This window comes from Aquarana catesbeiana, linkage group LG08 (assembly GCF_042186555.1).
Source record: "Aquarana catesbeiana isolate 2022-GZ linkage group LG08, ASM4218655v1, whole genome shotgun sequence".
Lineage (NCBI taxonomy): Eukaryota > Metazoa > Chordata > Amphibia > Anura > Ranidae > Aquarana > Aquarana catesbeiana.
Genome location: NC_133331.1, coordinates 94,085,391 through 94,100,752, shown reverse-complemented (window position 1 = coordinate 94,100,752; position 15,362 = coordinate 94,085,391). Strand labels below are relative to the sequence as shown.

Genomic DNA, 15,362 nt, shown 5'->3' with positions numbered 1-15,362 from the left:
GACTGCTCACTGTAAGAACTCTGTGTCTGAATGAATACAATACTATCACTGGCCAACACTGCAGTCCACATTTTAGCAAAAAACTCCTCAAATGGTCTCTACAGGGCTCAACACATTTTTTTTTGTACACCTGATGCATGGTAGTATTATGTAGTAAGCACTCAGAAGCTTGGGTACAAGCCTTACAAGCCTAAAAAGACTGATAACATCTTACCAATTAAAGCTAATCATTTAGCAATCAGATCATGTTAAACCTCCATCTAATATTTTCCATGTATTGTGAGTGTGACAGGCATTGTTCTGTTTATGTTGTTGCAGGTGTTGCTAGCATCCAGGATAACATCTGCACTCACATTAGAAGATTAGCAGCTACAAAGCTTTGGACCCAACAAGGGAAAAGTATTTAGAAATTAATGACTCAGTTTGCGATGTTCTCAGTACATTGGTAAAAAATAGAAACAGATTGCAGGGAGGCCGGGGGATGTTCGGTGCTCACCTTGTGCTTCCTGCTTTATCATTTCCTTTCACTCTGCCATATTCCCTGCAAATCTCAACTTCCTTCCTACAGAGAGTCCAAGCTCCAATGTCTCTCCATTTATATACATTCCCTGCCCCTCTTCCTTTCCTTTTCGATTTTGCAATATGGTTTTAACCCAATACCATAGAGCCATGTAAGTGAGAGAACAATATCATTAGGATCAAACTGTAAGTTGTATGGCATATACATCAACAGAAGTACTGTATATGTGTTCCAGTGCAATATAAGAGTCACCTCAAAAGGTGGCCTCGGGGCCACATGGGGCCCTTTGCTTGCCTTTATCTGGCCCTTGAAACAATATTCCTCCAATTAACACCAACAATGGGGTATAATTCTTGTCATCGATACCAATAGGGTACTATTCCTACTAATGACTCAAACAACGGGGCACCATTTTTTCCATTAACACCAACGATGGGGGGCATTATTCCTTCCTCTGACACCAATGATGGGGCACTATTCCTTCCCCTGACACCAACAACAGGAGAATAATCCTCTCACTAATACCAATAATGGTACTGACACCAGGGCATTTTCTACTCACTCTCAATCATCCAACTGTAGGAGGTAAAAGATGGAGCCAACAAGCAAACTAAACTGCAGCCTTTCCCCTGCAGTGGCCTAGTGGTGGAAATGCATATTTCTCTAGTTTGAGAACTGCATTGAGAAATACATTGTTACTTGTATTGTATTCCAGGATTTGCTTGTCTTCAGCTGAGAGCACTTGCAATAATTTAAGACTTTACATAAAGTCTCAGAAATATTTCATTATGGTTTTCAGGTTATATAGTTTGAATAATAATCATGGTCAAAGATATCAAATAAAGGGTTTGGTTCAGAACAGCAAAAAGGTGGACGATTTGGATAACGCCGGGTTGGAGGAGTTGGACGCATCAGCTGTGTTGGACGCCACCACTTCACGGTCCCCGCAGAGGGCAAAATCTGTTTGCTTGTCAGACCTTGCTAATAGGGAGGTCCACCATTCAGGGTAAGGGTCCACCTTCAGCATTTCTTTGGATTTATTTCAACAGAGAGTCACATCTTTATACTCCTCTCTTCTCCCTTCACCTATATGGGGTCCGGCGGGATGGAATGTGGATGTGTTTTCCTACTTTTATGAAGTTGATACACACTCATGGAACTTTTTTGCTCTTCAGTTTATGGACTAAAATCACTACTTTTACGTATTTTCACCACTGATGAATTTCACTCTGTTTAGTGATAGTTTGAAGTGATCACTCATCACTCATTCAGTATATGTTATATTTGAATTGTGGATATGTGTGTTTTTGCACACAAGTGCACACTCTTCTCATGTCATTTATTTTATTGCACTTTTATTCATGCACGTTCAATTAATCCATTTTTTATTCGATTAATGTCACTAGTCTTTGTATACAGGCTGTAAGCGCACTTATTTAGATTTTTTAGTTTACTTTACACAGATATTGGTGTTTATTTGTGCAGCTATAGTTTTGTGTTCCTTTTTTTTATGTTTACGTTTTCTAGCGCGTTTTTTTCCCCCATTTTTATATAGCTATCAAATACTTTTCATTGTAAAAACTAATTCCACACTTTTTTTTCCAGGAAAAAACAAAAAGCACAATTTTTCTGGATTTGCTTCCAGGCCTTCGAGAACCTTTTTCCTTCATACCTTGATGGGTCAGGGTCGTTATGGTGGCAAAAGGGTGACCTACTCAATATTAGGTGTGTGTGTCTGGGGGGGGTGTCATAATGTTATGGCTGATCGGGTCTGCAGCACAGTTCGAGCTCAGGTCAAATGCCACAAAACAGTCCTCTGGGCTATTATCTGGCCTGAAACAGACTTTCATATACTGTGGTGCAGCGCCATAAATTTACCGTTTGAAGACATGGCAGATTTGTTGCTACAGAATAGCACCCATTCCTAATGAAACCCCACCTTGGTCCACATAGTACCGAGTCTTGTTTATTCATTTTCACAGTAGCTTGTTAGATACCTAAACCCGCTAGAGGCTCCAAGGAAACAAACACCATTTGTGCCATTAAAGCCATTTGGGTGACATGTACTGTAAAATGAGAAGGCTATTTGTTCTCTAATTAGTTTAACGTCTGCTTCAAGTTTTTCTACAACTGCCTTGTCCTCAATGTAATTACTAACCTTTTACAATCTGCTATTATTGAAGCACTTCTAAAAGGTGAACTGTAGTATCCTTACATAGATTTAGATGTATATGGTTAAGTGGTAAACAAAGTATATCTAAAAACAAAAAATAATTTGGATAGAATATGAAATAGAAAGAACCCATCAAGTTTTTTTTTTTTTAACTATCTGTGTTACACTAGAGAGGTGTCCCGGAAACAGAAAACGAGAAGAAATCTCTGCAAAGTAAAGCTCACCAAACACTATACAGTTGACTGTGCAATATCCTTTAGACTAGATTCTTATATTTGCTATGTGACAATGCATGTTATTCATGCATTACAGTCTATTGCGTTAGGGAAGCCCATTCATTTGAATGGGCTGCCCAAAGCACAGAAATCGCACAAAAGCAGTGCATATACCTGTAACTGCATGTGCGTTAGCGAAGTGCATGTGGGAGGTAAATAATAATGAATGGCCCCACAGTGCACTATAAAAAAAACATGCGTTTTAGTATGCTCCTGGAATACGTGATATAGGACGTGCATTTCCACAAGGCACAGATGTGAACAGTGTCTTAGAGCTACCATCAAATGTCATGCAAGGGCCTGCCTAATTTGATACATACTGAATGAATTGTTTAGGTGTAAATTCCAAGTTACATCATTTTGGTAAAGAAGCTTGTACAATCAGACTGTATAATAGTGTATTGGTAGCTTGAGGGGAGATCCTCCCTTACGCCCTTGTGCCCAACTAGGCAGAGGCAGCACACAGGTTGCCAAGACAGGCGACCCACAAAGCCCACTGCTATTTTCTCTTTTTGTAGGAAAATTACTCCGTTTTTATGTACATCAGACATTTGCAGCACTTATCCAACAGCAGGGTGCTTCACAGCCCTTTGATTGCTGCCTGTCCTCAATAATTGGCCATCAGCCATAAATAAGGAAATCACCCCTGCACCACAGAGGAAGAAACCGAGATTGTTCCCGGAAATTCTGGCTATGATCCATGCATGATCTGTGGATCATAGATCTGAGGAGCATAGATCTGAGGAGCATGCATTTTTAGGCCTGTGTAGGAGGAAGGAGAAGAACTGATAGACATTACCAGACAGCCCATAGAAAAACACTTGATTCGCCCATCAACATAGTCAGGGTTGATGGGGGGAATTCCTCCTGCAGCACTATTGTGTTCTGCCGGTGGGGGCAGGCTGATTGTACCCAAGTGGATCGATGGATCCACTTGGGTACAATCAGCCTACCCATACATGGATCGAATCTCTGCCAGTCACTGCTAAACCGTTCGAATTTTGATCCATGTATGGCAAGCTTTAGACAGACAGTTGTCACCAGAACTAGTGTCCCCACTGGGAGATTTTGTTTGTTGATGGTTTGTGTTATAACTGATCACACGTAAAGCACCATGGCAACTGCGGATCAAACAGAAGCTGAGCTGGCAGCTTCCTTGGCTGTAATGGATGGGAGGGTCTAGTCCCACTTTAAGACTGCTCCTAATTGGATGTTATACAATGCACATTAACTTTTCACCTTATTGAGAAGGCCAAGACGGTTATTGTTTATTGTATATCTTACCGCTTGAATTCCATAGAGATAAGAAGCCAGTGTGTCACTTTAGCACACCAGATTCTACCCTTTTCTAAAAGAGCACTTCTTTGTGGACCAACTCTTTAATCACCAGGCTTTACAGGTTTGCAATTTTCATTTTATTAACACGCCCAAAAAATAAGTACAACTACACTAACAAAGGATTTAACACACAATGCAGTTGTCAAAAAGGTTACACAAGACACAGTTGACTGGTCATTGTATCTCACATTTCATTGCCTGAGGACAAAAATCCAGCTTGTCAGAAAGTACAGAGTGAGAGAAAGTGACCAACTGGAACATCTCCACTCTTTAATCACTCTCAAATCTCCGGTACTCACTTACCAGACGCGGTCATACCACACACACCATTAATCACCCTGGAAACAAGCGGTTTAGATTAGGCCGCTCTCACATATACAAAGCAGTGACCGCCTCTGTTCAGACCTTATAAAGTTATCTTTTGTTTCTGAATTATAAATTCAGTTTTATCTTTGTAAAACAGAATATGCTAGCACCACAAATGGTAAGTAAATCACTGATGGGCTTTCAACTTGTCTAAAACTGGTTATACACTAGTAGATTTTTGAACGAATGTCCTTTGAAAGTACTTTGAAATTTTGTTTGCTTTTAATATTCTGTTTTGGAATGAATGACCACATATACTGTAATGCCCTGTACACACGATCAGATTTTCCAACAACAAAACTGTGGATTTTTTTCCGAAGGATGTTGGCTCAAACTTCTCTTGCATACACACGGTCACACAAATGTTGGCCCAAAATTCCGAACGTGAGAACGCGGTGACGTACAAGATGTATGATGAGCCAAGAAAAAGGAAGTTCAATAGCCAGTGCGGCTCCTTCTGCTTGATTCCGAGCATGCGTGGACTTTTGTGCGACGGATTTGTGTACACACGATTGGACTTTCCGACAACAAAGTGAAGTTGGCAGAAAATTTGAGAACCTGCTCTCAAACATTTGTGTGCGTTGATTTGACCCTGCTAATGATTAGAAAATCGAACAGTCTTAAAATGAAATATTTCAAACTAAATTCTACTAATGTATACTGTAACTGTTTAACTCACTAATTGGAAGAAGGCAAATAGTGTTTAATGAGCATAATATAGAACTGTGCCAATTATTAAGCCGGCCATAGGTGGTTTGACTCTCGGCAGAGACCGGTCGAGATCTGAACCATCTCTGGGCAGGCTAATTGTACCAAAGTCGATCCATCGATCCACTTGGGTACAACCAGCATGTCATATTTCTACATGTGATTAAAGCCAGCAGCTTTCCGTACCCAACCCATGGTTGCAGGAGGGAAAAAAAAAAATTGCATCATCTATGGCCTGCCTCAGTAATTTTAAAGGGGTTGTAAAGGCAAAAGGTTTTTATCTTAATGCCTTAAGATAAAAAACCTTCTATGTGTAGCAGGCCCCCAGCACCCCCCCCCCCCAACACTTACCCTGAGTCCCTTCTATATCCAGCGATGTCCACGATTCCCTCGGCCGTGAGGGATTCTCCTACTGATTGGCTGGGGCACAGTCGTGGTACCATTGGCTCCTGCAGCTGTCAAAGTCAGTCAGCCAATCAGGGGAGAGAGGGGGCGGGGCCAAACGGCAGCTGCGTGTCTGAATGGACACACAGGGCTGCAGCTCGGCTCAGGTGCCCCCATAGCAAGCTGCTGGTCTATGGGAGCACTCATCACGAAGGAGGGGCCAGGAGCAGCGAAGAGGGACCCGAGAAGAGGAGGATCCGGTGTGCTCTGTGCAAATCCAACTGCACAGAGGAGGAAAGTCTGACTTTTTTTTTGTTTTTTTATTAAAGCGAGACATTACAGTCACTTTAAGTGTCATGAAAAAAGTTGATCAATCAATTTCAGTAGGGGAAATCTCATTCAATTAGATAGCAAAGTTACCTACAGACATTATAACACAGCATCTTGAAGAGGATATTAGCAAGATAGGTGAAGGATCTAATGTCGCCAATAGTTCCTCTAGACCGGCTGAAGAAGAAAGCCCTCAGAGAGGACAAAAAACCTTGTCCAGTTATTGTGACCTATGATCAAATCTTGAGGGTCCCCGCTCTGGCTGTCAAAGTCCAGTTAGTTGGATGGCGCGGATCAATGAGGGTGCAGGCTGAGGAAAGGTCCATTCAGACCCAAAGCATGCTGTAAAACAGAAAGAGACAGCCCGACTGTTGCACACCTCATCCGGCCCAAGTGGTACCACTCGGGCCAGGTGAGGTGTGCGGTGGTAGGGCTATCTTGTCCAGTTATTACTTGATATAACCCAACTGAACTTATAGCCCCATGAGTAAGCTCCAGTGGGCAGAGTGAAATGCGTTGGGGGCATGTCCTGGCAGGGGTGCAGGCTGAGACTGCCATTCACTATCATACAGCAGGTCTTGACTTGATGTGCGGCTCCCGGGACACCTAGTCACTCTCTGCACTTTCATTAAGGGGCACAAAAGCCCTATGTACTAAAGAGATTTTATAATATGCTGCAAAATTAAACCTTCTTCAACTGAAAATAACCTTCTTGCTGAGTATGTGCCAAGTGTAATTTGCATCAACTCGGGAGCAACTGTTGTGGTAGCCAGCTAGTGAAAAGTGATCAGGTCAAGTAGGGGTAGCCCTTACCGATGACTTCGAGATTTGCTTGTGCCCAAAAGGTTTGCCAGGTGCTGCTATCTGACATGACTGTTCTTCTTGACACTTTGATGGAACACATAAGCATTGAAAGGATTATTCTTTTTTTCCTATGGTAAGGGCAACAGTCATGGACTGGTATTAAAACATCCCACAGCATGCCAAGCTTGTGATTGGTCACATTGCCTTATACAGGCACAGAATAATTAAACATCATAATGGAGCATTCATGACACCCTTTGGCAAATCGTACTAAGCCAAACACCGCAATACACAAAGGCACTCAGCAAAAGCCTTGGCATTGCCTTCTGTTAAAATGAACGTGGACAGTTGTGAATGTTATCTGATGATCTAAACAGTTGCTGTATTAGACTTGCTCAGCGCAACTCAGGACCGCAGATTCATCCAATGCCTGTGTGTATAGATCTTTATACTATATATCTGTTGCAAGCAATGCTGAAAATTGCTGCATCACCTGTGACTATCCCCCAGCATACAGTCAGCCTTAGAATCACGTCTTGTCTCTATAAACTAGTAATGTACAAGCTGAATATGAATTGCATTACGTTTTCTTTCCAGTAGTGCCTGCAGTGAGTCATTCTAACCCTTGGCTTCCATCCTTTCATCCATTATTCACATGTGGCCCCTCGTGTTGGGTATCAGTGGATGTGAAGTACAAAGTGGATGATTACAATCACGTCACACGGCTGCTCAGCAGGCAAAATATACATCAAATACTCAGAAGAACAACAACCATTAAAAGCAAAATCCAGTAGAAGTCACCTAAGGTCTTAAAAGGCGTCAAGATGCAGTTTCCCCCATTAAGAAGCTAAATAAAGCGTTATCTGAGAAATGGTTTCAGGAACTGCTTGATACAGCTGGAATTCCTGAGTTCTCTAGGATACAGCTGCAAAACAAATCTACAACAATATGATTTAAAAGCAAAATTGTGGCGGGCCGAGAAAAGAAAAGCTTTCACATAACAGGAAATGTTGATCAGGACAGGGCGCGGGGACTTCAACTGACAGGTTCAAATTTTGAAAAGAAACATTTTTCGAGACACTTTTAAGACAATAGGATCGACCTTGGCAGAGGTCTGCAGCACTGCTGGGCTTATTTCATAACATTGTGCAAGGAGACATGTGTTTAATAGTTTAGTAAGTAATGCCATTTGCAAATAAGGTTTAAGCAGTTTAGGTCAGCCATCAATATCCATATTGCCACACCAGACCCGTTACGATGTTTTACCAAAACACTGCTTGTTTATCTATCTATATTTGATTTAAGAAAGTTTCAAGCATGCTTAAAATGTTCTCTAGGGAGCCTTCAACTTTATATATATATATATATATATATATATATATATATATATATATATATATATATATATATATATATATATATATATAAATCTTAAATCAAATACAACAGGGTTCTTCTACTCACAAATGCATATGATCTATTATTGTCCACGGTTTTATTTCGCCTGCTGATCTAACAGAATGTTTGGCCAGTCTGACTATACAATGATACAATACCAAATTTTGGCGGACTGAGAAGAAAAAAGCTTCCACATAACAGGAAATGCTGGCAGGGCGCGGGAATTCTGCAGACAGGTTTAAAAAGAAACATTTTTCGAGCCACTTTTAGACAATAGGCTTGACCTCGACGGAGAACTACAGCACTGCTGGGTTTTTTCACAAAATAGTACAAGGAGATGCCTATTTAATGGTTTAGCGAGTAAAGCCGGCATAGATGAATCGCATCTTGGCCAGTTCAGCAGGAACCAGCCAAGATTCGAACCATGTATGGACAGGCTGAATGTACTTAAGTTGATCGATCAATGCAATTGGGTACAACCAGCCTGTCAGATTTTACATGCCATTATTGCTAGTAGCTGTTATAGCCGCTAGCAATAATCACTGTGTTCTCCTGGCAGGGATGGCTTCCTCTGCTTCAACCCCTGCACCCGTGGTTGCAGGAAAGAAAATCGCTCTGTCTATGGCCGGCCTTAGTCAATCAAAAAAAAAAGATTTCAGCAGTTTACCAATCACTAATTGTTTATTTTAGGAATACCATTAAAAACGATCATTTTTTATAATTATTTGGAAAAATGTAAGGACCTCTAACAGGTTGCAGAACATTTTAAGCATGCTTGAAATATTCTGAAACCAATTACAAGAGGGTTCTGCCATTTGCAAATGCACACGATTATTAGGTATCTCCCATGGCTTAATATCTTGCACAGATCGGCTGTGCTCTGTATTGTGGCCTTAAAAAAATTCCTACTGAAGACAAAGAATGATTGCCCAGTCTGATTATATTTAAAGTGTTCATTTACATTTATATAAAAAAAAAAAAAAAAAGAAAAATGTAAAGGTGAACAGTGGACACCTTGCCCACCCCCTAATACCCACTTTACCTACCTCCCAGGATGCCGAGCTGTCAGCATTCCTGCAGCTGCAATCTGGGTATTTTAAATCTCCACGGTTCTCCCTCTTCTCAATCAGCGCTTTCAGGACGGACCAGATGAATTCTGATTGGTCAACATCATCAATGTAATGACTCTGACCAGTCTGCTGTTAGTTCATCTTTACATTTTAAGTAAAGGTGAACTAACATTTAAGGCAGATTGAGGGACATTTTTATGCTTGCAGGCTCTTCCCAACTAAGTTAGCTGAGAACTCAGGGGATGGGGGGTCCAATTTTTTTTACCCCTGTGGTAAGATGACCCTCAGGTCCCTGTTCCTTTTCTTTCGGTCAAACATGTAGAGAGACAGGTTACCATCTAAGGTCTGTAGGTAGCTATAGATTAGAGAAGGTTGTTACAGTTATTGGACATAAACATGCACACTTGTAATAGCTTAGTGTATAAGATTAGGTTCTATGCAGGCACCCCCAGCGTGGGCCTGGGACATCTAACAACGCTATCTGGCCTGGTAACATATCTAGGCCAATCAACTTTTCTCTACCCGACATCTTGTGTCCATGTGCTGTCTGCTGTAGTAGTGGTCCTTTGAAACCCATAGACATGCTGCTGTTGCCATGGCGATCATCTTAGCTTTAAGAGTCCATTCAGAGTGGCTTAACAAACTAAATATGGTTTCTAATATACTGCCATCAGCCTCTACACTACATCAGTAGAATCTGAATGCAATGACTTGACTGCCACAGCAAACAGATTTTAATCTACTTTCTAGAGAAACCGGTCTTCAAAGCTAGACTCTAAGACACATTCTTTAATAAATAAGAGCCTCCAATATTAAATAAAAACACATTTTGTTTAATATTAAACCATCTTTCAATCTGCCGCTTTCCTTTCCCACCAATAATGAGCACAAGAAGTGATTCTTTTTCTTCTTCGACTTTGGTTCACTTTCATCGGTGACCTCAATACCGGGAAATAATGAACACTGAACATTTTATTCCCCGTGGCAGTATCATAATACAGTAGCCTAATTAGAAGCATACATGTCCTGAAATATGGGATTCTTTCACATAAAGCCGAACATGCGGACGAGAAGGCAACACAGGAAATGGTGTTCCCACAAATCTGGATGGCCGGGTCAGCACAGAAAGAGCCCGTAGAAGGTATAAATCTGATCTATTGCTTCATCCGTCACCACAAGGGCTCCTGGACGTGCTTTGAACAGATCAAAAATTGACTGTGTTTTATTTTTTTCTTTTGAATGCCATCAAAAACAGGGGGATGAAACAGGAGCCAGGAATTATTGATCTCTTACAACATGAAATATGTTACTTGAAGGCTCAGCAACCCAGTTTAATCCTGTTTCATCAGGAGCCCAGTGCTTAGTTCACACTCATAATTCAATCTATTCTCTGACGTCTAGTATTTGTAGATTATGAGCCAGACCATCTTGGACACCACAGACATTAAGATACTAGCAATTTTGAGAAGTTATTTGGACGGTGAACATCATGCAAACCAATGAAAAAGAGTAATAAACAAGATAAAAAATGTCTCAACTGGAAACGTTCTCACTGTTGTCAGTGAGTCCAGGGGTCCAATATCTGAAAAGGTACCTTGTCGGGGTTTCAATAATGGCTACAAAATGCTTCTATTTGTATAAGGCAATATTCAATTCCTATAATTTGTTGTTAGTAATGCCTTAATTAAATGAACCAAAATCAATTTGATAAATGAGGATGATGATGGTAGGTTTCTCCACCCTCCAAGGCAATACAAGGCTAGCCATAGACAATGAGACAGGTAGGTGCCTGCCGTTGGTATTGCCACGATCCACCAACAGACTGAAGGGGAATTTACCTTTTCTCCTAGAGAGAATGAAAGAACTCCGAAATGCCTAATCATCACCTAAACTTTATAGCAGGTTAGTGGGCTGGGGCTAAATCTAGCTGTTTATGGTCAACCTCATTGAGCAATAATTTGACCACCCTGGTTGTAAACCTAGAAACTAGGGAAAAAGTGCAGCATAATGATGAGAACCAATCCCAGCTCTGTTTTCATTAGCCTGACTACCCTGAATTTCTGAATGATTATTGGTAGCTAAACTTGTTTCCTACTTAGGAAGTGAGTGTGACCCTATCAAGATCTTTAACCGACTGCCTCACCTTCCCATGAAATAAAACACCTATGGCTATGGATAGCTTTAGAATTAAAAACAGGACCATTAAGGAGCTTGCAATTCAATCTGATAGTGACAGATCACTAGGAACTGCAGCACTCTAACCTGACTGAGGCCCCCATAATGTTCACACCATACAGGTTACCCCAGACTGCTGGGTGGTCCCATGTGGATTTTCACCGAACACTGCAGCCTCCTCTGTGCACTCACACCACATGGAGTGGTTTGCAGTCTAATTAACAAGATTTTCGGATTTCACTTTTGAGAGCTCAAATGTCACTTTCACATGAACTGAACTGTAACAGAGGATGACGTCTTCAATTAACTAGTAAAATAAACATCTCTTCCATGGCCCTGTCAGCTAAACTGGTTACGCATATCCTAAATTCCAGTACCATTCTCTGCAGCAATACACTTAGGTGAACCCTGACTTATTAAACAGCCTTGACACTATGGGGTCAGTCTGCGTTAAGGCCTTATTGTCGGATTCTAATTGCGAATGTTGGCATTTTTTGAGCTTATTCTACAGTATGGTGACCAACTGAGTGCTGAGCATGGGCAGATGTAAAAAGTAAATTGTAAATGTAAGATAAGTATTGGAATGTCATTACGGACCTGCCTGGTCGTTCCTGGTATTAGTTCTAACTGGGACACTGACCTGGAACAAGCATGCACATTAGCAAAGTCAGAGCCTCCAGTCTGAACACTGGTGACACTTGGCCCTGATACACACCAGTGCGGCTTTTAAAATCAAAGCCTACTATCAGTGCGATTTCATGTGTGGTTTGCTGACATCTGTGTGACTTCATTTAACAGATGGTCAATGCAGAAATGGTGCAGGAACCTTATTCGGAGTTACAGCGATTTGAGTGGTTCCATTGCCTCAAAGGGGGTGCGACTTGCCATGCGACTTTGAACTGTCAAGTCACATGACAAGTCACACTGGTGTGAACCAGGGCTTACCATATCCTTATTGTCCAATAAAAAATCAATACACTTCTACTACCTTAAAAGAGAAGTGCGAAATCCTAAACAACTTAACATACTCACCTAGATTGCTGCAGCATTGATCCCAGCTGCAGCTATCCTCCACTAGATCTACACCAAGAACTGAGCAACCAAAGACAGCTGATTGCTCAGTTCTCGGGTCAGCTCTGAGCACAAAACCATGACTGTCGTTCACCGCTCTGTGCTCTTCCCCTCCAGCGTTTACTGGTGTGCCAGACTGTGGATGGGGCGGGAGTGGCCGGCTCAGGTTCTCAGCTCATGCAAATAGGCTGAACCAGCTGCCTGTCAGGCGTCTGGATGGATCCCAACATTAATGTCAGGATCCCTGCACATCCCGGATCGGCTCCTTGACATCAGCCGACAGTGGGACTTTTGCCCGCTGTCGGCTGAATCTGGGTCACAGGAGTGCAGAACTATGTGCTCTCCTGTGACCCACAGGAGAATTATGGTCAAAAGAGCTTTGGCCATACCTTTTCCTTTACTACTGAAATTATTTCTTATGCCGCGTACACATGATCGGAATTTCGGCCCGCAAAAGACCAAAAATGCGACCGTGTGTATGCTGCATCAGACTTTTCCTAGCCGAATTCCAGCCAGCAAAAGATTGAGAGCATGTTCTCAATTTTTCAATCGGGAAAAGTTCCTATCTGAAAATGCGATCGTCTGTAGCAATTCCGAGGCGCAAAATTCCTACGCACACTCGGAAACAATTCGAAGCATGCTCGGAAGCATTGAGCTTCAATTTCTCGGCTCGTTGTGTTGAACGTCACCTCATTCTTGACGGTGGTAAGTTCAGCGAACTTTTGTGTGACCGCGTGTATGCAAGGCAAACTTGAGCGGAACTTGAGCGGAATCCCGTCGGAAAAGCCATCATATCTTTTTCCAACGAGAAATCCGATCGTGTGTCCTTTTCCCCCCTCATTTCCGCTCATTTGAAATGAGCAGCGCACCTTAGTTGTGGTCATATACACTGCTCTCTGCACACTACTAATCCTATAGATCATGGCCCATCTCGGATGCGAGCTATGTTCTTACATGCAGTGGGACCAGGGAGAAGGAGGGTACATTCCCACCAGGTGCATTGGGACTGCGATGGGCAGCTATTCCAACACAGTCCCACCGCAAGACAAGGCAAAATATGCCTGGTCATTCGGTGTGCCGAATTCACACCATTGTGTTGCTGTGCAGTACTTTTACCAGCGCAGGGAAGTCATGGCATTCTGGCTGGTAGAATTTTATGAAATCTTACTTTGTGACATCTCAATAAAGTTGGATTAAAAAACAAAGTGAACAGTGTGATGCGCTGGGAACGGTGCATCAGCACTGTCTGTAACGCAACATATACCAGCCGCTGTGTTGTAACGCAGCAACTGCTGTGAATGGACCCTGAATGTTGTCGACTTTAAATGGGAAGTTAGACCACAGAAGCAAAAAAAAAAAAATGTACAGGATGAGAGGAATAGAAGGAACTTTTTAAAAAAAATTCTGAATACCTACTTGAATTTTTTCTTTTTAAAACCAGAGTTTAGTGTCACAACTCAAATGGCTGAAGGCAATAAGTTAGCTTGACAGCCAGGGAATATAGGGAGAAGTCAGCATTGGGAAATTTCCATTAGAGTTCAATGCAGAGATCTTCCAGCACGACGGCAAATGATAGCTAGCGAAGATTGTTCCTCTTTCACTTAGAAAAAAGTACAATCTAAAGTCCCAAGGGCTGCCAACATCTCAAGAAACACATATGCCATGTTCAAATGTTCAACAGCACAAATATGTGAATCTCAGCAGCACAAGTGATATGTGAATCTCGCCAGTAGCGCAAGTGATATGTGAATCTCGACAACAGCGCAAGTGATATGTGAATCTCAACAGCACAAGTGACATGTGAATCTCGCCAACAGCACAAGTGACATGTGAATCTCGCCAACAGCACAAGTGACATGTGAATCTCGCCAACAGCACAAGTGACATGTGAATCTCGCCAACAGCACAAGTAATATGTGAATCTCGACAACAGCACAGATGAAAGGTGAATCTTGACAACGGCACAAATGATATGTGAATCTCGAAATCGGCACAAATGATATGTGAATCACTACAACGGTGCAAATGATATGTGAATCACTACAACGGTGCAAATGATATGTGAATCACTACAACAGCACAAATGATATGTGAATCTCGACAGTAGCGCAAGTGATGTGAATCTCAACAACAGCGCAAATGATATGTGAATCTCAACAACAGCGCAAATGATATGTGAAGCTCGACAACAACGCAAATGATATGTAAATTTTGACAACAGTGCAAATGACATGTGAATCTCGACAACAGCACAAATGATATGTGAAGCTCGACAACAACGCAAATGACATGTGAATCTAGACAACAGCACAAATGATATATGAATCTCAACACAGCTCAAATAAGATGGTAATCTCAACAACAATACAAATGATATGTGAATCTCATCAACAATGCAAATGTGTGAATCTCAACAACAGTGCAAATGATATGTGAATCTCGACAACAGTGCAAATGATATGTGAATCTCGACAACAGTGCAAATGATATGTGAATCTCAACAACAGTGCAAATGATATGTGAATCTCGACAACAGTGCAAATGATATGTGAATCTCGACAACAGTGCAAATGATATGTGAATCGTGACAATAATGCAAATGATATGTGAATCTCGACAACAATGCAAATGATATGTGAATCTCCACAACAATGCAAATAATATGTGAATCTCGACAATACAAAGAACATGCAAGCCTCCTAACTCTCCCTGGGATTACTGGGCACCCAACTCTTCCATCATGTAGGGTC

General features: G+C 41.7%; 1 protein-coding gene across 2 annotated transcripts in view; it reads right to left on the bottom strand.

The window, feature by feature from the left end:
* LZTS2 (leucine zipper tumor suppressor 2) overlaps positions 1–15,362 on the bottom strand; it is a 247,932-nt gene that overhangs the window by 37,794 nt on the left and 194,776 nt on the right. The gene's annotated exons all lie outside the window — the stretch shown is intronic.